Genomic DNA, 25,754 nt, shown 5'->3' on the forward strand with positions numbered 1-25,754 from the left:
CAGACACTGGGGTGGCTCAAGTCTCTCTCCTTCTTATGCTAGATGCTGTGGCTTCCCAACTTTTTCATAATGATATATGTAATAAATGTTCAGCCCTTTATGTATCATATTTTAGATTGTATTCCTTAACAGTATTTTGTCATTTTTGTGGTTTTATAGTGATTTCTGGATGTTGGATATTGTTAGAGTTTTGATATTTTATTTTTCTAACTCTTTTTCTCTTAAGTTTTAGATCCTACTCATCTCAAAATATAATCCACATAAAATGACATATTTTTCTCTACAGAATAGAGATATATTTGGCTATTAGGCTTGAAATTATTTAGCATGAAATTTCTGTCTGTTATATGTTGAGCTCCACTGGTGCTATTAGGGACAGTTTCCAGGGCTGGGTCTGTGGGAGGCTCCTGTCCTTTCACCCCCAGATACAGGTCCTGTGATTTCCCACTGGGATCACTGCAGGATGGGGAAGTTTCTTTTCTGCACCCCAAAAGACATGAAGTGGGGCAAACCCGCCCTCCCACTGGCTTCCCACCGCGCCAACACTGGCTCCGCGAGAGCGGGATCCCTGCGGCCACCCACCGGGGAAGTGGCTACCCCCGGGCTGCGGGCAGGGCCCGGCCTCTGCGCCCGGCTCTCCTGGGCGGGCGGGAGGAGCGGAAGATCCGCTCCGGGCCCGGGCTGTCCGCTGGTGCGCAGCGCTAGCCCGGGGGTGGCAGCAAAGGAGGAGGAGGAGGAGGAGGAGGAGGAGGAAGGCGGCGGCGGCTTTGCGGAAGAGCGGGGATGGGCGGGGCGGCATCGGACTGGAGCCCAGCGGCAGCGGGAGCTCCCTGGGGCGCTGTCCTGAGCTCGGCCTCCGGGTCCCCACCCCTGAGCTACACCCCGCCGTGCCCAGCTCTGTGTAAGTCCCTGTCCCCGCGGGGAGCGCGCCGGGGCTGCCCCCGAATGAAGGGCGGAAGGTCCGACTTCGACGACGGGGGCACTTTCTGCGGCGGCTGGGCGGAGGGCCGGGCGCGGGCTTGGCGTGTGCACGGGGCGCAGGGGCCGGGGCGAATACTCGGTTTCTGGTCTCACTGCTTCGAGGTGGCCCAGCGACGACAGCCACCAGGGCCACCGGGCGCGGGGCAAGCGACAGGGCTGGGGCTGGAGACGAAGTGCGAGTGGATGTACAGGGGGGTGCGGGGGCACATGGTTTAAAGGGGCGCTACTGGTCCCGCAGAGCTGTGCACCCCAACTCCCTACAAGGTTACCAGAGTAACAGGCTGCAACAGGGTACAGCGGGGAGACCTGCCAGGAGGGAGGGACCCACCAGGGCCAGGGGCCGGCGGAGTGCGGCCTGGCTACTGCGAGTGACAGAGCTGCTCCATGGCCTGGCCAAGGTGACCCGCTCGCCGCCTGCAGCCCCCTCCCTGGGCTTCCTCCATGGGGAAGCCACCAAACCTCTTCTTATGGTCAGAGTGGCTCAGCCTTCACAGGAGGAGATAGAAGAGAGTGTGAAAAATGATAAACAGCAGATTAGGGGAAGGGAGGGCACAGGGCCCCATTGCCACTTGGCTCCTGCACTCTGTCCCAGGCAGCACGTTTCCAGTGTACACCGCTCTCTCCATTGCGCTTAATGCAAAATTCTGCTTCCTCCCTCCCTGTATGACTACCATGAGGGAAGGGAATGGAAGCTGGAAAATATATACAGTGACAGTGAGAATCCCAGACTCCAACACTTCCAGTAAGAATTATATTGTTCAAAGAGTATTAGCATCTGTATTATAATGTATTATTTTTATGATGGATACAAACCTAATATTTCATAGAATATTCATATATATTCATATGCCTGTATATATTTATGTACAAGCAGTAACTGTCCTTCCTTATATACGTAATATTTATAATTGCGCCAAAACAAACTCGATGAAGGAAAATATGCATTTGGTAATGTGCATATTGCAACCCTGACAGATACATTTATTGTTCTCTGAACATCCTTCTCAGATCCCTTATATGGGGCATCACTTAGTTAGTTCTGGTAGATGTTTATGTTTTGAAGGAGGATTTCAAAACTCTAAATTAATATCAGAATATGAGAGATTTTAAATAGCTGATGAACTTTGAACATTTATTTGCTCTCTAAGAAACTAGACACATTGTGTCTAGTGGGACCACATATATTTTGTAGATGATGTGGAACATGACACATGTATCTCCTCTCACAGGTGCTTGAACCTGGGATAAGAGGCTCTAGTTCATCCTTGAGGGGCCCTTGAGATGGAATGACATGGAGGCTGGGGCAATTTCTAGCATCCAGCTGTGTGCTGCAAGAGAGAAAATCCACCTGCTTAACAAGTGAGAAACTGAGGTGGATTTCACAGAAAAGCTTGTAAGGGACATAAAATGATAAAATGGGCCCAGGCCATGTCAACTCTAATCTTCATTCATTTTCTTTTTTTTTTTTTTTTGAAACATTGTAGTTTTACCAAAATATCATGCACATATTCAGAGTTCCCATATGTTGTCCATCCACCTATATTAATACCTTGCATTAGTGTGGCACGTTTGTTAGAATTGATAAAACAATATTATTATAATTGTGCTAGTAACTATAGTCCATGGTTTACATTAGCGTTCCCTGTTTCTGTTGTATGGCTTATGCAGTGTTTTGTTTTTACTCTGCCAACTCACGTACAACCTAAAATATCCCTTTTAACCACATTCAAATATATAATTCAGTAATGTTGATTAGATTCATAATGTTGTGCTTCCATCACCACCATCCACTACCCAAACTTTTCCCCAAACAGAACCTCTTTACAATTTAAGCATTAACTCCTCATTCCCCACCACCACCCAGGCCCCTCAAAACTTATATTCTAGTTCTTGACACTATGGATTTGCTTACTCTAATAATCTTATAATTGTGAGATCATAAATTAGTTGTTCTTTTGTGTCTGGCTTATTTCATTCAACACGGTACCTTCAGAAATCATCCAGGTTGTTGCATGTGTCAGAACTTCATTTCTTTTAATGGCTGAATAATATTTCACATTTTGTTTATCAATTCATCAGTTGATGGACATTTGGTTGCTTTTGTCCTTTGGCAACTGTGAATAATTCTGTTAGGAGCATTCATGTGAAAATATATGTTTGAATCCCTGCTTTCAGTTCTTCTGGCTATATACCTAGAAGTGGGATTGCTGGGTCATAAGCTAATTCCATACTTAACTTTCTTAGTAATTATCGAAATTTTTTTATGGCAGTTGCACCACTCTACACCCCCACCAACAATGAACTAGTTTTCCTGTGTTTCCACAAACTCCAACACTTGTAATTTTCTATATTCTATATAATTTAATAGCAGCCTCAGTAGTGAGTGAGATATGGTGTCCTGTGGTTGTGGTTTGCATTTCCCTGATGGCTAATGGTGGGGAGCATCTCTTCATGTGCTTTTTGGCCTCTGCAATCTGCCCCCACACACCCATGCAGCATCCCACTCCCCACCCTCTGCAGCAGCCCATGGGTGGTTTGCATCATCTGCCTGTGCCCTGCTCTGGAAGGGGTGAGCATTTGGCCTGTTCTCTTTTCTCTTCTATTAACATCTCTTTCCCTTCAGCAAACTCCAGTTCACTCTCCAGGGGCCACTGCAAACACCACCTCCCCTGTGGGCTCTGCATGGAGGGAACTGCTCTGCTCTCTGCTCCTGTGGTGTTTTCCCCTCAGAGCAGCTGGCAGGCTCCCGGGTCATGATTTCATGTGTCCCTCAGAGCAAGTCTCCTGTCAGTGAAGGCCTCACCAGGGTGATGGCTCCAATGTCCCTGCAGGGATTATTTAGATATGTGTGAAAGACAAAGTGTCAAGGACTCAAATATGAGAAAGTCATGTCTGAGGATTCTGAGAAAGGGAAAGCCTCAGGGCTCCCAGGTCTAGAAGGAGGGAGAGTTAGACCTGAGACTAGAGGGGCTCTGGGGGGTTCTGCAGGATGGGTGCTCACAGCCGGGTAACTCTCAGCTGACTGGAGGCCACAGGGCTGGGATCCCTGTGGGGACTCAGTGGCCAGGTCCTTTCTGGGCCTGGCAGAGTGTCCTGCACAGGGGTCTGTGTGTCCATGCAGCTGCTTCCTTGTGGGCCCCACCCATGGGTGAACTAGAGCATCAGGCTTCCTCCCTGTCCACAGGCCCCAGCTCAGGGTCTAGAATCTAGCTCTATGAGGAGGCTGGGTCAGAGGGGAGGTGGGCCTGGATTTTCCAAGAGGGTCCCCCTTCCTGTGGCCCATAGGGAGGGAGTATGAAAGGCCTGGGGTAGCCCCACTATCCTGTGGGCCACACAGGGCCATATCCACCATGGCATGTACCCCTCTCCTCCTCATGCTCCCCTCCCACTGCGCAGGTAGGGACAGGCCTCAGAGACCCAGGACTGCCCCCCACAGCCTGCCTCAGCCCCTCTGGCTCAGACCCCAGGCAGCCACACTCTGCACCTTGCCCATCACTTTGCCTTGTCTGTGTTGCAGTTTCCCTTCCCAGCCTGTGCTGACTCAGTTGCCCTCTCTGCATCCCCAGGAGGTCAGGGACAACAGCCAGACTCACCTGCACCCTGAGCAGTAACCTCAGAGCTCACAGGGGAACATGGACTGGGGCCAGCAGAGGCCAGGGAGTGCCCCCTGCTCCTTCCTGTGCTGCTCACACTCAACCCAGCAACAGGGACCCTGGAGGGGTTCTATGGATCCAAGGATGCCTTGAGCAATGCAGCATGTTTGTTCTCTGGGCTCCAGCTGAAGGATGAGGCTAATACTGCCAGGTGCATGGAAGTGGAGCTGATCACAGGGACAGGGACAGATGGGGACATGGGACAGAAACTCTCAGCCCCACAGTTTCCAACCTTATGATGCTTGTATTGTAGGGGCTAATAAATTTACCCATAATCACATAAACATATAAACCCTGGGTTTCTGGTTTAAATGGTGACAATATAACTCCTATTTTTACATATATTGCCCATAATGACTTACAACAAATGACAAAAATGTATACCCATCCTAATAACCAAAAACAACAAAGAACAGGCAGAACTGTCAACAAATTCCCATCCAAAAAGGACCTGGAACTGATGGTAAAATCTATCCAGATGACAACCACAACAGGTCTTATATATCTCCTCAGACAGAGAGTGACCAGAAGTTTATCAAGGCGCTTGGGATCTGCTTTGTGCCTCCACATCAGAAAGGCACCTGAAAGATAAACCCTATGTCAGCCACAACCTTATTGGCAGCACAGGCCAAAGCTGGGGTATATCCATTTTTCTCTACTGGAAACACACTTGCTCCTTTCCCCCAAGTTCCTGAAGCACAATGTTAGTCCATGTTGGGCAGCAACATGCAGAGGTGTTTGCAAGGCTGCATTGGTTGCATTTGAGTTTTCTGTATATTCTCCAGTATTAACAAGGCACTAGTTTCATGACCCTTGCTCCAAGCCAAATGGAGGATGGTGTTTTTACTGTTAACTTGTAAAGTTGGATCAGCACCAGCACTGCAAACCAACATCACAATGGTATTTGTTCATTTTCTGCAGCCATCATGAGAGGTGTTTTCCAGAAAAGCAACAGAATTGACTTGAGCATTATGGCTGAGCAGCAACTGTGAACACACTACATGGTCAGTGAAGGCCAATGCATGCACAGTTGTTCTTCCCTTGGAATCTGTAGCTTTCTCAATTCTGGCACCTAATGTATCAGTTAACATCTCAGCAGTCCCTACATTGTTGTTTATCACTGCACAATGCAATGGACTGAAGGCATTTCTTTCCATTGTCTGGAAAACTTCCTGTGACCATTGTAGCAAGCTCAGTGGACTACCCTATATCCATGATTGTCTCCTGTGGCTGGATTTGCACCCATAGATGCTGTTGACTGCAAAAGGGCTCCAAGCACACCAATGTGTCCACAGGCAGCTGACAAGTTTATTGGTGTCCAGTCTCTGCTATCCCAGAATAAGTACTTAACATGTTGAAGTAATACATCTACACATTCTTCATGGTCTGTAACTGCCCCTCTATGCACTGCTGTCCACCCCCATTTATCTTTGGCATCTACATTTACTTCTTTGTTCAGTAGTGAGTAAATGCAGTCCATGTGCCACTGAGAACAGACAGCAGCAGAGAAGTCTGTCCATTTCCCTCTTAAATATCTACTACATTTTGTGGCTCTGTGTTTCCTATTAATAGCCATAGGCATTCTAAATGACCATTTTTTTTTACTGTAGCATGTGTAGTTGTTCTCTTCAAAATGTAATCCTTTATTAAGATTGAAGCTCCCTGACTAATGAATACATCCACACATTCAACATGACCTTTAAATGTGGCAAGATCTTAAGTGTGTCCTTCCACTACCATATCTTACATCAAAAACTAACAAAAACTGTACCAACACTTCCAGTGCTTGATGGTGACCATGATAGGCAGCCAAGTGTGAAGGGCTTATTATTTTATTGTCTTAATCACTAAACAATTCTGTCCCCAAATTTTCCATTTAAACATCTAAAAGAGGCTCACTTGCTATCAGCTGAAGACATAAATGATGACCATAAGAACCTGAATAATGAACTGCATTGTATCTTTGCTTATCCAGGATCCCTGGGTTTGCATCACTTCTTAGTAAGTATTCCAGACACTTGCCATCTGTGTCTGATGAAACTTCACAGTCCAGGGGCATGCAGCCTCATTCATCAAGATCATTCACACTTGCTCCTGATCCCACAAAAGCAAGCTGGCACTGGTAGCTGCAGTTGGCAGCAGCATAGTGTAGTGGAGATCTCCCAAATTTGTCCTTTCAGTTGAAGTCTGCACCAGTATTCAGATTGAGGCACTCCAAATTCCTTCCAGCTGCATGTAGACAGGTCCTGCTAAAATCATCTGGGATATCTATATCAAATCCTGAAAAAAATTTCATAAACAATGTGAAAAACCACTTAAGGTGACCATACAAATGGGGAACATTCCATGTATGCCATGTTTTGCAGTGTCTGCACCACTTGTAATAAGAGTGTTGATTAGTAGCTCATGGCCATACCATGCCATAGGCCAAGGAGTTTCCACTCATCCTCACAATCAAATACAGATCCACTCTGATGGTTTGTGATCTGTAGAATCCACCATGGAAGGCAGTCATGTGCAGTGCGATTTTCCCATCTTTCCTCCTCATGTTGACATCAGCCCCATTGCCAACTAGAAGCTCTAAACACAATGCTCCATGTGTTGAAGCAGCAGCAACGTGCAAAGGAGTAAATCCTTTTGCATTCTTTTGATTGACATTAGCATCACAGTCTATAATTTTATTCACTACAACAACTTGTCCATTCGAGGAGGCTATGTGAAGAGGTGTATTTCCAAAGGCATTTGGTTCATTTATTTCAACTCCAAAACCTAGAAGATATTTGATCATGCTCATCATTCCTCCAGAGGTTGTGGACCATGTGTGACCATGCAGAGTTATATATGCCCTCTTATCCTTGCATGTCACTTCAGCTCCATATGCCTCAAGTAATTTTACTACTTCAATGTAACCCTTATATGCTGCTCAACGGAAAGCATGCCTGTTTTTCTTGTCTAAGTTATTAATTTTGGCACTTCTAGGCAAGCATACTTTTACAATCTCACCAAGTCCACTGAAAGCTGCATGACATTAGTGCAGTTCTTGCTGCTTCATCAGACACATTCACATTACTCTGCATGGGTACCAAAGCTTCAACACACTTTACAGCTTTATTAGCAGCATCTATGTGTCAAGGTTTTGTCCATTTTTTTATGAGTATTACATCTGCAGAATGCTTTAAAAGTACCTGAACTGCTTTCTTACTACCAGATGCAACTGCCCAGCATAAAGGTTTCAACCATTTGTTGTCTTTAGCATTAATTAACTCTATCTCCAGATAGAATAAGCTGTTCAATGATTTCTGCATCTCTGAGATACACACCAGCATGCAATGGGGTTTCTCTTTTCACTGTTCTGAAAGTATACATCTTTCTTAAATATTAGTGTTCCAACTTCATCAGGATCTCCATTAAACATAGTATGCACCAGTGATGGCATAACAGGAATTCCCATATTGTTTTTCCCAGGTGGAAACAGTTGTACTGTGTCAATTCCAATCACAGTACTTGTCACAGAATTTGAGGAACACAACAGCAGTCACCTCTGTGGTCCTGCTCTGGGTGGCTTCAAGCACTGCCCAGGGTGGCAGGTCTGTGGGCAGCTGCACTAAGTATACTGGGTGGAGGGCTGCACCACCTGCCCTGCCACCCACTGCCAGCAAGAGGTGAGCAGCCCGGCCAATTCAGCCTCCTCCTGTGGACTCCCTGCCCTCTTCCTTCCTTTATCATTCCTTCAATTGCCTGCCACCTCCTCTCCTGTTCCAATTCCTCCTCCTCCTCATGCTGCCTTCCTGAAATACCCTGGAAGCTCTTGCAGCCACACTGCTCCAAGCAGCAGCTGCAGCCTGCTCTATATATTTTTTGAAATTTAAGGAAACCTTGGACAAAGAACAAAAGAAAACCAGTACAATGATTCAGGGAATAAAGAATACCAATAAACAATAATTTCATATTATATATATGAAATTATATACAAGATAAATAGTATTAATAAACTGCAAAAGACTAACCAAAAATAAATTCTAAGATTGAAAATTACAATAACCACAATAAAAATTCACTGAAGGATTTCAACAGTTCATCAGTTGAAATCATACTAAGAGGTTAATAATCCCCATGATAACCACTAATAAAATTTTAAAGATACAAGAAAAGAGTCAAAATGGTACAATAAAAAAATCTCAAAGAATGCAATGGAGGAATTGAGGGAAAACACGATGTGAGTAATATAGTCAAAAAAGCAAAATTGCAGGCTTAAAGCCATATCAGCAATAACAAACTAGAAATGACAGATTACCTCTCAAATAAAGGGGGGTGGTATTGGAAGAATGGATAGTAAAGTTAATCCAACAATATACTACCTACAAGATTTTCCTTTCAATCTAAGGACAAACACTTTGAAAGTGAAAGGATGGCATGCATTCTTGGATGTTTAGAAATAATGGAAGTGTGATGGGGTGGCTCCATTAATATCAGAAAGAATAGATTGTACATCCCAAACTGGCTGTTACAGGAGACAAGGAAACAGATTGCATATTGATAAAATGGCAAAGCCTTCAAGAATATGCAACAATTACAAACATACCCACCCAAAAACAAAGCTCCAAGATCAAAATATATGGAACAAAAAATGTTTGTTCATATTAAAACAAAATTATATGAATTTACAATGAAATTTGGAGGATTCAATATTACATTTTAACATTGGATAGAACATCTGTGCAAAATATCAGAGAAGGAAATAAAGGACATGAACAACATTAGAAACTGAACAGAACACTCCGCTAACAATAGCCGAGTACACATTCTCACCATGTGCATGTGGATTATCTATGATACACCATTAGGCCAAAAACAGTCTGTAGCTTTTAAAAAGTAATTCCAGTTGCAAGAGTATCATTTATAAACACAATGAAATGAAACTATATTCTAATACCAGAAGAAAAATTAGAAAACATGTATTTTTAAATTAAACACAGATTTAACCAATGAGCCAAAGAGAGATATATAAGGGAAATTAGAAAACATTTTGATACAAATGAAAATTAAAATACATATTACCAAAACTTACAGGATGGAATGAAAGCAGTTCTCAGTGATATATGTATAATTTTGAAAGATTACATTAAGGAAAAATATCTAAAATTCATATACTAACTGTTCATGTGGGAAGTGTGGTAAAATAGAGCAAGTAAAAATATAGTTGAGTTAAACTCAATATATAATAAAAGTATGTAATATATACAATTTATAATAAATGCAATATATAATACAAATTAAGAAAATTAACCAAATCAAACTGGTTCTTTGAAAAGATAATTTTAACTGATATTTAGCTGTGTTGAATAGGAAAAAAGAAAAGCCTCAATTACACCTCAGAAGTAAGAGTTGTATCTATCAACTTCACTGAACTTAGTTGGATTATAAGAGAATTTTATGATCAATTAGAGACCAAAAACTTGGATAATGTAGATTAAATACACAAATTCCTGCAAACACATGAACTACTAAAAATGGCCTAATAATGAGAAAATCTGAAGAGTTAGCATGTGAGAAGATTGTCTCAGTAATGCAAACCCTTCTAACAAGGAAAAACCCAGGTCCAGATGGCTTCATGGGTGGATGCTCGCAGTCATTTACAAAGCTAGCCCCATTCCTTCTCAAACTGTTTCAAAAAATTGGAGCAGAGAGAACACATAACTCATACTGAGTCCATCATTACCCTAATACCAAAGTGGAACAATTCACTACAAGAAAAGAAAATCACAGACCAAAACGCATAATGAATATAATTACAAAACTCCTCAAAAAGTACTAGCAACCTGAATTCACCTGCATGTGAAAGAGATTATAACCATGAAAAATGGTATTTATCCCAGGAATACAAGGATGAATCCACATAAGAAAATCAATGTAATGAACAGTAACAGAACAAAAAGGAGAAACTAAAAACATACAATCTATATGATTTAAGCAGAAAGGCATTTTTAGTCCAACCATACTTCTTTTTATTAAATTCAGTTCTATTGAAATACATTCACACACCGTATAATCATCCATGGTATACAATCCACTGTCCACAGTATGATAACACAGTTATGCGTTCATCACAATCTATCTCTGAACATTTTCCTTACATCGGAAAGGACCAGAACAAGAATAAAAAATAAAAGTGAAAAAAGAACACCCAAATCATCCCCCATCCCATCCCATTTGTCCTTTAGTTTTTATCCCTATTTTTCTACTCATCCATACACTAGATAACGGGGGTGTGATCCACAAGGTCTTCACAATCACACTGTCACCCCTTGTAATCTACATTATTATATAATTGTCTTCAGGAGTCCAGACTACTGAGAGTCCAACCATACTTTTATAATGGAAACATTCCATAAAATTGGAATACCTTGGGGGATGAGAAAGTCCATACATGTAAAGCTCACAGCTAATGTACTCAATGGCAAAAGTGTGAAAGCTTTTCCTCTAACATCAGGAACAAAGTTAAGACCAGTTTTTGCAACTTCCGTTCATGTTACCAAAAATTCTAGTCAGAGAAATTAGGCATACAAAAAGATATGAATGGCATCCACATTGCAAAAAATGAAGTCAAACTATCTGCCATTGCAGATTATGCAATCTTACACCTAGAAAACCCTCAGTAACCCGTATCTTTTACATTAATAAAACTGTTTAGCAAAGCCACAGAATACAAAATGTAAGTGAGAAATTAGTTGTCTTTCTACATATTTACAATAAATTATTCTATAAGACAGTGAAAAAAACAATTTACAAAGTTAAGAAAATACTTTGGAAAAAATTTAACCATGGAGCCATAAAACCTGTACCTTATAAACTACAAAAAATGCTGAAAATTTAAGACCAAAATAAATGGAAAGACTTCATGAATCAGAAGGCTTAATTTTTTAACTGACAAAAGGAAATTTGAGTGAACTTAAGTAGCCAAATCCACATTGAGATAAAAATAGAAAGTGGGAGGGGCTCACCATTACTGATTTCAAAGCTGTCTACAAAATTACATAATCAAACTATTATATTTGTGTAAGCATTGAAATATGGATTAATGTAACAGAATTGAGTTCCTAGGAAAAAACATTACATTAACTCAAATGGATCAATGACTTACCTTCATAAGCTAAAATAAAGTATCCTCACTAGAAAACAGAGGAGTAAAACCTTTATGACTTTAGGTTTTTGGCACAAACAATAAAAGAAAGCACAGATATGCTGGACATCATGGGACAATTTAAAACTTGTCAATCCAGAACACTTTGAAGGCAGTGACATGCACGCTACAGGAAGGGAGAAAGTCTTTTCAAAACTTATATTTGGTAAGGGATTGATATGCAGGCTATAAAAGAAACTCAAATAATCCAGCAACAAAAAAACAAGTGAGCCAATTTTTAAAGAAGTAAAAGACTTTGAAGAGACCTTTCTCCAGAGATGACAGGAATGACTAACTAGCATGTCAGAACACACAAAGCATTATTAGCTTTTAGGAAAATGCACCTGAAAACCACAATGATACACCACTTCTTACCCTCTAGGATTAATTTTTAATGCAAAGTATACGTGTTGAGATGGATTTGGAGAGATTTTTACCCTTACACACCTCTGGTGGAAGTGTAAAACTGTGTAGCTGCTGTGGAAAACAATTTGATGGTACTTTAAAAATTGAAACGAATTAACATGACACTCTTACCAGCTCACTCACTGACCAGGCCAGGCCCCTTCCACAGCAAAGTCCTACTCCAGCTTCAGTCCCACTGAAAGAATTCACAGATGGGACAAGTCAGCAGCAAGATGACAGCAAAGCTTTACTTGAAACATTATGGAAGACTATGTTAAGCTAGACGCGCCAGACCACTCTCTGCAGGCTGTGACTCATGGCAAATCAAGGTTCAGGCAATGTTACAGCTCACACAATGTTACAGCTCACACAAAGTTACAACGTGGAGTTACAACTCAGGCAGTGTTCTAGGGTGGGCGGTGCTACATTTCCAGCAATGTTACTGCTCTAGACAGTATGTGTGAACAACTCGGCTCCAGCAAACCTAACAGAGAGTTATCCTCAGTGCCTTGTCTTGGATTTTATAGGTTGGCGGGTAGGGCTTAGACACTTGGTGTACTCTGATTGGCTGATTTTTATGCAAATAAGGGATGCACTGTGGTCGAATGGGGGACCAGCTAAGAGTGACTTGTGATTGGTTCAATTGAAGGCAATTTTGATTGGTGCATGCATTCTGGGTATCTTGATTGGTCCGTCAAGGATGGCTCAGGATTGGCTCACTTACAATCCTAGTCCCATGCCCCCCTTCCTGCCGACCAAAGCTTCGCTATTCGGGCCTGTATCAATACAGCAACTTCACTCATATAAAAAAGTTTTGAGCAAAGGTCCTTGAACAAATACTTACAACTGATGTTCATATCAATTTGATTCACAATAAAATATGGAAACCCATGCATCTACTAATGAATGAATTCATAAACAAATGTGATATATGCCTATTGGGAAATCATTCATCAATAAAAAGAAATGAAATACAAATTCATGCAACAATGTGGATTAACAGGAATAACCTTATATGAAGTGAAAGAACCCAGATATGAATAATTATGTATAGTACAATTCCATTTATAACATATTCAGAATAGGTAAAACCATAGAGATAAGTAAGCAAATCAATGTTTTCCCAGGAGTAGGGCACCAAAAAGAGAATGTAGTGCCTTATGGGTTTGGGGATTTCTTTTGCGGTGATGAAAATATTTCAGAACTGTTAGAGAAGGTGTTAGATGTACCCTTAAAAATATTTATCTTTAGATTCTGTGAATTTCTCCTCAATTATCATTATCATCATCATCAAGAATACAAGGTGCCAGTCCTGGGCAGCAAATTTCCTGAGAACCCTAAGTCAGGACAGGGTCATCCCCTATATTATTATGTTATTGTTATGAGGCTTTAGACAAAAGGAGAAAGGAGATTTGGGGGAATTGGGAGATAGAAAGATATTGCAGAATTGAGGAGAGTCTCATTTTCAGAATGCCTTAAAACATCAGGAGATCTATGGCCTAATCTGTGCAACTACAGAGCACTGCCCCTTGAGGATTCTCATCATAAGATCTCCCTCAAATAATCCATGTGTTGTGTGTGTGTGTGTGTGTGTGTGTGTGTGTGTGTAGCAATGTGCCCTATCTGAAAGAGACCTGAGAAACTTGAGAAAAGAAAGGACTTCCAGGGAGTGAGCTTATCATATAAGTGAAGCCCACAGAGGACCTGCATGAGGAGAGAGAGTGGGGTCTGAATGAGGAGTTGCAGCCCCTGTTGTTGATTCTATTACCTCCTTCTCCAGAGAAGTGATTATCTCATTATGGACAATATGAGGACAATAGAGTAAGGTTGGATTTTAAACCATCTGTAAAGCCCTTCATCTTTTCTGCAACAAGGTTGTTTTATGTATGTGCACACTTATTTAAGAAAAATGTCCATGCTTTTTCTCAGACACTCGTGGGCAAATGTAACCCATAATGTGCAAGAATCACTGGTACAACAGTGTCATGTATATGATTATGGATCGGAGTCACCATATTAACTTATTAATGCATTCTTTGATTTACCTAATAAGTTCCAGAACTTGATTTAGTTCTGGGAAATAAGTGGTAGCTGACAAAATGTATGTAACACAAACAGTTTATATTCTAGTGAAATGAGGCAGGAAATAAATGAGGAAACACTTAAAAATAAATAAATACTGTGATAAAAAAATAAATAAAACAGATAATTACAAAAAGTTCAACCAAAGCAATTATAAAGCGGCAGGGGTGGCCGGCAGAACTGGCCCGGTTGTGCTGCGGCTGTGCTCTCCCCGCAGCCCTGGGCCCGCCAGCTGACCGCCCGCAACTGAGCCCCGCTCCAACGGCCATGACCGCCCCGCTGCCAACTGCGAGGGCTGGTTCCTGGAGACTCGCAGCCTGTGGCCCAGCCAGGCCCTGTCGCCGCGGGTGGAAAGGCTGCTACACCATCAGCGCTCACGCTACCGGGACATCCTTGTCTTCCGCAGTAAGGCTCAGGGGAATGCGCTGGTGCTGGACAGCGTCATCCAGTGCACTGATCCGGATGAGCTCTTGCAGGAGCTGATAACCAGCCTGCCCCTCTGTAGCCACCACCCCAACCCCGGCAAGGTGTTGATCAGCAGGGGCGGGGACGGGGACGACCTGCGGGCGGTGGTGAAGCACCCCTCAGTGGAAACCGTGATCCACTGTGAGATTGACAAGGATGTCATCCAGGTCTCCAAGAAGCTCCTGCCAGGCATGGCAGTGAGTGCTCCTGCTCAAATCTGACCCTACCCGTGGGTGATGGTTTTGGGTTCATGAAACAGAACAAGATTCTCTGGATGTTATCACTGACTCCTCGGACCCTAGGGGCCCAGCCAAGAGCCTCTTCAAGGAATCCTATTGCCAGCTCATGGAAACAGCCCTCAAGGAGGATGGGATTCTCATTGCCAGGGAGAGTACCAGTGGCTGCACCTGGACTTATCAAGGAGATGAGGCTGTTCTGCAAGTCCCTCTTCCCTGTGGTGGGTCACACCTACTGCATCATCCCCACCCACCCCAAACCCCCAGAGACCAGATTGGCTTCATGCTGTGCAGCAAAAATCTGGAGAGCTGTGGGTTGCCCTGATGGTGGGGGTGGGTTGGTGATGGATGGGACGGTGGGCACAGAGCACTCTCTGCTGATGCCCCACCCCCATTCCCCAGAGCACCAATTTCTGGGAGGCTGTGCAGCAGCTGACACAGAAGCAAGTGGAACAGATGCAGCTGAGGTACTACAATGTGGACGTGCAACTGGTGGCCTTCATGCTGCCAAAGTTTGCCTGCAAGGCCCTGAAGGATGTGAGCTGAGCCCAGGTGCTGCTGCCACTGTGGGACCTCACATCAAGGGCCTCCAGGGAGCTGGGCGCACCTGCCCTGGACAGGACCCTCTACCGACTCTTGACACCAACCAAGTGTTCACAGGCCCCAGAATGCTGCCTGCCTGCCCTGTGGGGTGGACTGTCTCTGTGGCTTCCAGCCTCCAAGCCTCTCCAGGCTGTGGACCACACTGTCTCCAGCTTCTGTCACCCCCTCACTCACCAAACATGTGTATTTATAACAAAGTTCTAAAAAATAAAAAACAAAACAAACCAAAAACAAAAAGCAATTGCCAGCTGTTGTGATAGGGAATACTAGGAACTTTTTAAGGTGATGGCCAATGAGGTTATCTCTAAGGATAAAACATTTGAGTTGAGACATATGAGATGAATTTTCAAACAAAGAGCCAGGGAAAAAGAATTACAGACAAAAATTGGGTGTGACCAATATTTAAGGATAAAAGAACTTTCTGTTTCAAATTAGTATTTATAAAAATTATAATATACTTGGAAGAATAGAATCTTTAGGAGAGTTCTGATTTCCTTCCCTGACCAATTCCCTTTGAAGTGCTGCAGCTCTAACTTGTGCTCCCCACAAACCTGCCCTTACCTACATCCCAGGCCTTGTAAAACTGTAAGGATGTAATTCTTACTGCTGATACATCTGATTCTGCAACTACACTGGGAATGTCTTCTTCTGTAGACTACCTTAATCACCTATGAATGCACATCTGGGAACATTATAGTCACTAACTCTTCAAAGCATGAATGATCACCCCAAGGAGGCCAAGTATTGATAACAAAAGCGTGGTTTTAATTGTTCTGTGAATGCTTATCCTTACAAACAATTTGTGAATGTTAGAATAAGATGATTTCTTGAGCAATCCCTGACTTTCAATAAGAATCAGAGAGACTTGGCAAAGCACAAGTGGGGATCAGGTGATGAACAGACCTGGCTGGATCAGGAATATCCACAGCATGTGTGTGAGAGATGGGAAACAACCTTCCTACCCTCTGAAAACAATCATGTTCTCATTTCAAAAGAAGGGGAAACCCCTAATCATCTACGGCATAATGGGTATAAATCCCTGTATGACACTTTGTCAAATGTCTTCTCTCAATTCCTAAGGGTAGGCAGAGCAACAAACATGCAAAGCTGAGAGTAGGGAGTGAGCCATTTTGGTCTCCAAATTTCCCAGGCACAGCTCTAAATCCCCCAACTGGGAGGGGCCCGTGGCCAACACACATGGTTATTCAGAGGGCTCTGTGTGCAACAGTTGAAGTGTTTTCCTTTCCCATGAAAAAAATGAAGATCAGTAGCTTGAGATTCATGTTTTAAAAAATTATTAGAGAAATTGTGGGTTTACAGGAAAATAATGCATAAATGTTAGACTTCCTATATACCACCCTATTATCCTTGCTTAGTGTGATACATTTGCACAGTTCATGAAAGAATATTTTTATAATTGTATTATTAACTATATTCCACTGCTTACATTAGGGTTCACTGTTTTTGATGTACAATCCATGTTTTCATTTTTTTAAATCTAGTAACACATCTATGACCTAAATTTTACCCTTTTAACCACATTCCAATATGTAATTCAATGCTTTTAAATAGATTCACAATGTTTTGCTACCATCACCATCAACCACCACCAAAACTTTAGAATCAAGCCAAGTAGAAACTGTACAATTTAAGCATTAACTCTCCATTCTGTAGCCCCACCACAGCCCCTGGTAAATTATATTCTAGATTCTAACTCTATGAATTTGATTATTCTAATTATTTCATATTATTGAGATCACATATTTGTCTTTTTTGTATGGCTTATTTCACTTAATATGGTATCTTCAAGGCTCATCCATGTTGTTGCACATATCAGAACTTCACTACTTTTTATGGCTGAGTGATATTCCACTGTATCCATACATCACATTTTATTTATTAATTCATTGTTTGATGGACACTTGAGATGCTATAATCTTTTAGCACTTTTGAGTAATGCCACAATGAACATTGGTGTGCAAGTAGTTCCTGCTTTCAAATCTTATAGGAATATAACTAGTAGTGGGATTGACAGCTCATATAGTACTTCTATACCTCACTCTTTGAGGAACCACCCAGTTGTCTTCACAGTGGCTGCACCATTTTATATAACCACCAACAATGGATGAGCATTCCTGTTTCTCCACATCCTCTCCAACACTTTTAATTTTGATTTTTTTTTGTTAGAGCCTTTCTAGTGTGTGTGAAATGACATCTCATTGTTGTTTTGATTTGCATTTCTGTTACAGTTAATGTTGTTGAGCATTAGGTCATTTCATCATTTTTGTATCTTCTTTGGAATAATGTCTATTCAAGTACTTTCCCCATTTTTAAATGCTTCTTATTATTACTTTTGAGATGTAGGATTTCTTTATACATTCTGGATTTTAAATCCATACTGGATATGTGGTTTCCAAATATTTTCTCTCATTGCATAGGTTTCTTTTCACTTTCGTGATGATGAATATGTTTCAATCTTAACAATCATTTTTTTACAGCTTTGTATAGATCAGTGAAATAAAGAAATGTATTCAAGATACCCAGAGAAGGAATATTTCTCTCTGATAAATCAAGTAAATTTAAGGTAAATTTTAGGTAAAATACCTTCTTTACACTGCAATATATTCTAAGTACTTGCATAAAAGTAATAAATAATTATTTCTGATTTAATATGTTTTAACAAAAATAACATCAAATCATTTGAAGAGACTAATGGAATCCTGAATGACATCATTCAAAGTACACATTGTATGTTTCAATCCAAGAGGGTTCAGACTGTCAAAACTCAAGACTTGGTAAGAGTCTGCTTCTCCGTGTTACCACAATTTGACTTTGGAGAGTTTTTGCATGTGAGGTGAATTGAGCCCTACATTTCCCCATGTTGTTGACCACAGTCTGAGAGTCTGGGAAGCTGAACCTTCTTCTGAACATTGATTGGGAATTTCAAGCACTAATACCACAATGCTTTATTATTTTTATGGGACTAGAATGGATATAATTTTCACAACTTTGGGTAATTCCACAACATTCAGCATTGCTCTCCAAAACAGGTAGAAGAAATAGGAAACGGTAAGAGAGAAGACTCTCACTTTCTAGGCAAGTTAAACAGTCCCTACTCCACTTAATGTAAAATACTTTTCAATTTGGCTATTTAAAAAAAAAAAAAAATCTTCCATTAAGTAAAGTCATTCATGTGAGCTGCTTGAGTTGAAAGATTATCAGTTTCTTTTCTTTCCTCTTGTCATCCAGTCATCTATCCTAATACTTCATAAACAGGACAAGGGAGGTGATGTACAATATTCACCTCTGAAGGAAGTTTTTAATTCTTCATTTCTTTCTCTCTAGGCTCAAATGAGGTAGCAATAGCTTTTCTTAAAGTACCAATTGCTTTTAAATGAATTATAGGGGATTGTTGTGGTTTATGTTTTGTGAACATTTCTTGTTTTAAGCATATGTCCCAGTGTTTATATTGAAGTTTTAAGAAATTTCCTTTCCATAATACAAGCAGATATTGGAAAAAGAAAAAAAAATAGAGAAACTGAAAGTTGTTTTTCTATTGAACACCTAAGAATTTCAGAGGTGAAGCAGCCTAATCTTGATGAAGCTTTCATTGCATACCTTAACTTTGTTGAGAAACAAATATTTCATGTCTAAGAAAATTAAAATTATATGATGTCTAGATGGAATAAGGGAACTCAGTTTTATTATTTGGAATTAATTCTTTAATGGGAATATTTTGATTGAGGTAAAATTTTCCCTTAATGCAGCTAATGTCATTAAAGTCAAAGTGAAGTTTGAACAACAGTGGCTTTAAGAGGAAAGTGTGTGGCTTCAGACAGAAAGCAGTTAAAAAATAGTTGCTTCTATAGAATACATAAATTACAGAACAGAGCATCATTTCTTCAATTTCTTTTCTCATTTCTGTTTTAAAGTCAGGATATGCAACTGCAGGAAACTCTTCTCAGATTTGCAAAGTTAGCAATGTGTCCTCAGGGATGGGGGCAGGTAAAACATGTACAGTCACTTGAGTTTAAGTGAAGTAAATTACATTCAATAATGTGGGTGGGCCTCATCTAATGAGCTGAAGGCCTTTAGTGCAAAAACTGACATTTCCTCAGGAAGGGGAAATTCTGCATCAAGTCTGTAGAAAATTCCTGATGAGTTTCCAGCCTGCTGGACTAGGCTATGGGTTTCTGACTTGCCAAACCCCAGTCCCAACATTCACCCAAATCAATTCTTTAAAAAGTATGTGTGTGTGTGGTGTATCTACTATTGGTTCGGTTCTGTAGAACCCTAACTACCAGATACTTCAAATAGATATAGTAATATAAATCACAATTATTTAATCAGAAGTGGTGACAGCTCTTTGGAAGAATGAGTGAGAGAAAGTCTATAAGTGAAAGACATAGTGTTAAAGAGCTACATCCTCATTTTTCACAATGCTAAATGGCAACATAGAGTGCTACTTTTAAGGTGGATAAAATAGAAAATAAATGATTTGAACATGGAGAATTCAAGACTTCAACATGGATTTCGGTGTGGATGGGAAAAGGGGATTTTGATATTTCAGAAATCTTATATAATCAGACTTTCACACTATGTGAATTTACTACTTTTAAAGTTTGATACATATTTAGGCCACATACTATATGATCTCATTTATATGACATTCTATAAAATGCAAAATTACAGAGATGTTAACAAATCAGCTGGTGTAAGTGGGGTTATGGTAGGGTTGAATAGGTGAAGTATTTTGTATGATATTTTAATGACAAATAACTGCCAATATGCATTTGTCAACATCCATACAATTTCGTATCATAAGATGTGAATCTTAGTTTATGAAATTAATAAAAAATTAAAAGTAAAGATTAACAAAATCAATTTACAGATTGTTAGACCCTAGAATACATTGCAGACCAAGATAAAATAATCTCTCTCTACTGCAAATGTATAAAACAAACAAACTACATGCAGGTATTGGAAGAAAGTGAGTGAAATCTTTAAAAGTGGACTTAAAATAATGTTCATGGCAGCACTGAAATCTAATTGATAGAATTACTTCCACTGGGGCACTGGTTAACAATTCCAAAACCACTATATGTGTACACTGGAGTGGCACATTGAGTCTATAGATGGCAGAGGGTGGGAGCCAGCTTTCTCACTGTTGGAGTGGAAGGTTACAGAGCAGAAGACTAGAAGCCCATATAATAAAGGAATAGAGAAGGAGACATCAGTATGAACACTTGTGTAGCATAACATATATTCAGATGATTACATATATAAATGTTAGTATGTGCATATAAGTAACTTAGTAAATAGACATTCATGTCCTTGCACCTTCTGCTGAGAGGGCCAGGAAGCAAGGAAACCCCAATAGCAGTGAGCACAATTACCTCCCAGACCTAATTAAAATACCATTCTCTTATCTTCTTGACCAAAAAGGGGATGCAAAATGAAATGAAATAAGTTTCAGTGGCTGAGAGATTTCAAATGGATTTGAGAGGTCACTCTGGTGGACATTCTTACACACTATATAGATAACCCTTTTCAGGTTTTAATGTATTGGAATAGCTAGAAGTAAATACCTGAAACTATCAAACTCCAACCCAGTAGCCTTGACTCTTGAAGACAATTGTATAACAATGAGGCTTACAAGGGGTGACTTTGTGATTGTGAAAACCTTGTGGATCACACTCCCTTTATCCAGTGTATGGATGGATGAGTAGAAAAATGGGGACAAAAACTAAATGAAAATAGGGTGGGATGGGGGATGATTTGTGTGTTCTTTTATACTTTTATTTTTTATTCTGATTCTGATTATTTCTGATGTAAGAAAAATGTTCAAAAATAGATTGGGGTGATGAATGCATGACTATATGTTGGTACTGTGAACCATTGATTGTACACCATGGATGATTGTATGGTATGTGAATATATTTCAATAAAACTGAATTTAATTTAAAACAATATACTATTCTCTAATAAAAGGAACCAGGGCTCCTGTAGTAATGACTTCTTGTAGAATTTGGGCAGAAACTACACAAGATAAGCTTGCAGGATCTTGTAGTGCCAGAAAAAAACAAGGTCTCCTAAGAAAACAACAAGAAAAAAAAGACAAGGATTGAGTTACATAAGTGGAACATGGTAATCTACTGAAACAGCCCCATTGGCCAAAGCTGAAACAAATTGGACAAAAAATAGAAAAAATATCATTGTATTAGAACCCAAAATATAATATAAATATCCAGGAATCCATACTGAAATAAACAACTGGTTAAATAAATAAATAAGGGAATAAAATTTTTCCATTTTTGAGAATTCCACATAATTTCTGTAGATTCTTAGCCCTCAAGGAAGTGGAACATAACTCCCAAACTACTTAAATAAGGGGTGCATATAGAGACTTCATCCAAAGAGAACATAACCTGTAGCCTGGCAAAGGGTAACTTTATAGTAAAGTAACTTCACACACACCACCTCAGCCAGGTCATCTGGATTAACATCAAGAGTGACATGTCATCCTGAGATCTGCATTCTTGATATGAACTGTCGAGAATGGAACTTCCCTCTGTGGTCTTCCTCTGAAACTCAAATACCTCAGTGTAATCATCAGAAAAATATCAGACATCCCAAATGAATTATACACATCTTAATTTTAACTTTAGAGTGGAGATATAAAAAATTAAACTAAATGCCTTCAGATTTTGAATTTTTGACAGGAATATTTTATTTTCAATGAATACATTGGGCTTGCAGCCAGTGACTTGGCTTTTAAATATACTGACAATTTAACTCCTTTATAAACTTCTTCCAAATGTATTTAAGCAGTATGCAACATCAATAACTGGTACTGTTCTAGTTTGCTAATACTGCTGGAATTAAAAACACCAGAAATGGATTGGCTCTTATAAAGGGGGGTTTATTTGGTTACACAGTTACAGTCCAAAGGCCAAAAAGTATCCAAAGTAAGTCATCGATAATCAGGTACCTTCACTGAAGGATGGTCAATGGTGTTCAGAAACCTCTGTTAGCTGGGAAGGCATGTGGCTGACATTTGCTCCAGAGTTCTGGTTTCAAAATGGTTTTCTCCCAGGATGTTCCTCTCTAGGCTGAAGCTCCTCTTCAAAATGTTACTCTCAGTTGCTCTTGGGGCATTTTTCCTCTCTTAGCTTCTCTGGAACAAGAGTCTGCTTTCAACGGCTGTCTTCAAACAGTCTCTCATCTGCAGCTACTCTCTCAGCTTATGTGCATTCTTCAAAGTGTCCTTCTTGGCTGTAGCAAGCTCTCTCCTTCTGTCTGAGCTTATATAGTGCTCCAGTAAAATAATCAAGGCCCCATGATGAATGGCTGGGGCCACACCTCCATAGAAATTATCCAGTGAAAGCTCTTGCCCTCCATTGAGTGATCACACCTCCATGGAAACATCCAGCCAAAAGTCTCCAATCCAATCAACACCATTACTTTCCTGCCCACACAAGACTACATCAAAGATAATGGAGTTTGGGGGGACATAACACATCCAAACTGGCACAGGTACTAAAACAAACAAGCAATCAAAAAACAGGCTTTCATCTCCCATATCTGATTCTCAAGAATTATTCTTAGTGCAATTTTATCCAAAATGTGGATGTGTCCTTGACTTTTTCTTTTTAAAAGTGGGGTCCTTTGAAAGTCATCTCAGTAAAAGGAAATTAAATTAAAAGTTATTTAAAATCCTCACTGGTTCATGAGAAATTATCAAACATAGCAGTTCTCACAGCTCAAAAGATAAGAAAAGGAGTTTATGTTTTAATAAACTATTGAGACTGGAGCATGGAATTTAGGGGGAGGAGTGAGGGAAAAGACACTTGGGAGGAAAGACTGAACAAGTAGATTGAAGCTTTGAATACTGAGCTAGGGAGGGTGGAGTTCATCAAAGGATTCTGAGTGGGGAAATACATCACCAGTTTTAGTAAGTTTAGTAAAATAATTCTTGATGCAATATTTTGAATGGATTGGAATGGCAAAGAATCTACCTGATATATGAAGATTGGAATGTTCAATATTTGCAAAAATACCAAAGTCCTATAGTTCATAAATATATTAGGTAGTGTTTTGCAGTGGTTAGAAGGGTGGGTCTGGAATCAGACTACTGGAATCAGAAAAATGGTTTCACCAGCCTATTAACTTGTGGGCCAAACTGCATCTGCAGGTAGATGTTGCCCAACACCACCTTAGAAGCATCTTCTGAGCTTGTTCTATGCCGTAGAAAAGTGCTTACAGATCAATCCCATGAGATGGAGAGAAGACAGATGGAGGCCATCGTGCTGATGATCAAAGCTGGCAACATCGTTTTCTCCCACAGAAATACCCAAGAGCTTTGTTGGCAACTTCCTCCTGCAGTGGTTAATCACAACAGGGTGCACCCACACTAGAACGGAACCGTGTGCACCACCAGTTAGAGGAACCGGCTTCGTAACTGTTCAGCCCGCAGAAAGGCTTCCCTCAGGAGAGCACTTTAGATGTCCAGGGAGAAGAAACTAGATCCTAGAAGGTAGGTTCAACTCCTCAGGGAAGTCTGGGCCCTTAGGAGCCCACTAAAAAGTTATTGTCCACTGGGCCCTGATGGCGACCTCCTGGTGGCTTATGAGAGCCGGTCCCACCCTACGTGGCAGGTCACCGGGATCCCCCCACCTGCATCTCCCTCCCCGACGTGCTGCCCCGCCCCCACCTCCTGGGCCCTCCCCTCCACCTTGGCGTAGCCGGGCCCAACCCGCGAGTTCCACCCCATGGGTGCAGGCCCCGGTTGCAGGCTCCTCCCTCCACCTCCCTGCCCCTGCCCCTGCCCCTCCACCTCCCTGCCACATTGCCCTCGGGCGCCAGGACCAGGCAGGCACGGAGCTGGCTGAAGGCGCTGGCAGAGCTGCTGAGCATGGGCAGCTGCTGTGGCTAGAGGAGCACCACACAGCCATAGTGTCTCCCTGCTCGAGTCATGCTGTGGATCTACCGGCCCTGGCTGCTCCAGTGGATCCTGCTGTGTGAGACCCCCAACTCCATCCCCCTCCTCGGCCTCGCCATCGGCCTGCTCACCACACTCGTGCTCATCTCTGACTGCCCCACAGCACGGAGGAGGCACCACACTGGGCATTTTATGTGCCCGGGGACTCTATCTACCAGTCACTAGATGTGTTGATGGGAAACAGGCCAGAAGAGCAAATTCTTGTTCTCTATTAAGGACCTTTTTGACTATGAACGTGACTCTTTCCACAGTGTTTATGGCAGTTGGAACTTCAATTGCTGTTCACTTAGAAATATCCTAAGCATCCTGACTGGTTGTTTTTCTGCTCTTTTATTGGGATGTTCATGTTTTATTGTGCTCACTGGCAGATTTATGTTTCAGGCATGTTGAGGTTTGGAAAAGTGGATGTAACTGAAATTCAGGTAGCTGTAATAATCTAGCTTGTGTTGTCTACATTTGGAGGAGCAAAAATGTGTGACTATATGATACCTACTTTAGAAATAAAATGGAAGATATTTCTGGTTCTCAGAGTAGTAGGGGGAGCAATGTTTTTCTTGTTCAAATTATTTCCATGTCATCCTTCATGGTGGCATTGGCAAAAATGGATCCACTATAACAGGTACTAGTGTCTTGTCACCTGGACTCCACATAGGACTAATGATCACCCTGGCAATAATGAGCTATAAAAGTCAGCAGCTAATATGTTTCAAAAACATTCTTATCTTTATACCCTAATGTTTGGATGTGTCTTTGCTAAAGTTGCACAAAAATTGGCGGTAGCTCATATGACCAAAAGTGAACTATACCTTCAAGACACTGTCTTTATTGGGCCAGGCATTTTATTTTTAGACCAGTACTTTAATAATTTTGTAGACAAATATGTGGCTGTTTGGATAGTAATGGTCATTGCTTCATTTGATATGATGTCATACTTCAGTGCTTTGTGCCTGCAAATTTCAAGACACCTTCATTTAAGTATTTCTAAGACTTCATGTCATTAAGCACCTGAATAGGTTCAAGTTCTCTCTTCAAAGAGTCATCAAATAACATGGATTGAAGAGACTCTCAAACACTTACCATCTCTTGAAGCTACTGTTACATGAAAGAAGATGTTAAACATTCATTTCATATTTATATGTTATGCATAT

At 41.1% G+C, this 25,754-nt stretch overlaps 4 pseudogenes; 3 read left to right on the forward strand and 1 right to left on the reverse strand.

The window, feature by feature from the left end:
• Window positions 1-796: 796 nt before the first annotated feature.
• Window positions 797-25,754, forward strand: LOC119525062 (annotated as a pseudogene).
• Window positions 946-1,616, forward strand: LOC119525051 (annotated as a pseudogene).
• Window positions 3,900-8,049, reverse strand: LOC119525052 (annotated as a pseudogene).
• LOC119525053 lies at window positions 12,956-15,548 on the forward strand (annotated as a pseudogene).

This window comes from Choloepus didactylus, assembly GCF_015220235.1.
Source record: "Choloepus didactylus isolate mChoDid1 chromosome 23 unlocalized genomic scaffold, mChoDid1.pri SUPER_23_unloc4, whole genome shotgun sequence".
NCBI lineage: Eukaryota > Metazoa > Chordata > Mammalia > Pilosa > Megalonychidae > Choloepus > Choloepus didactylus.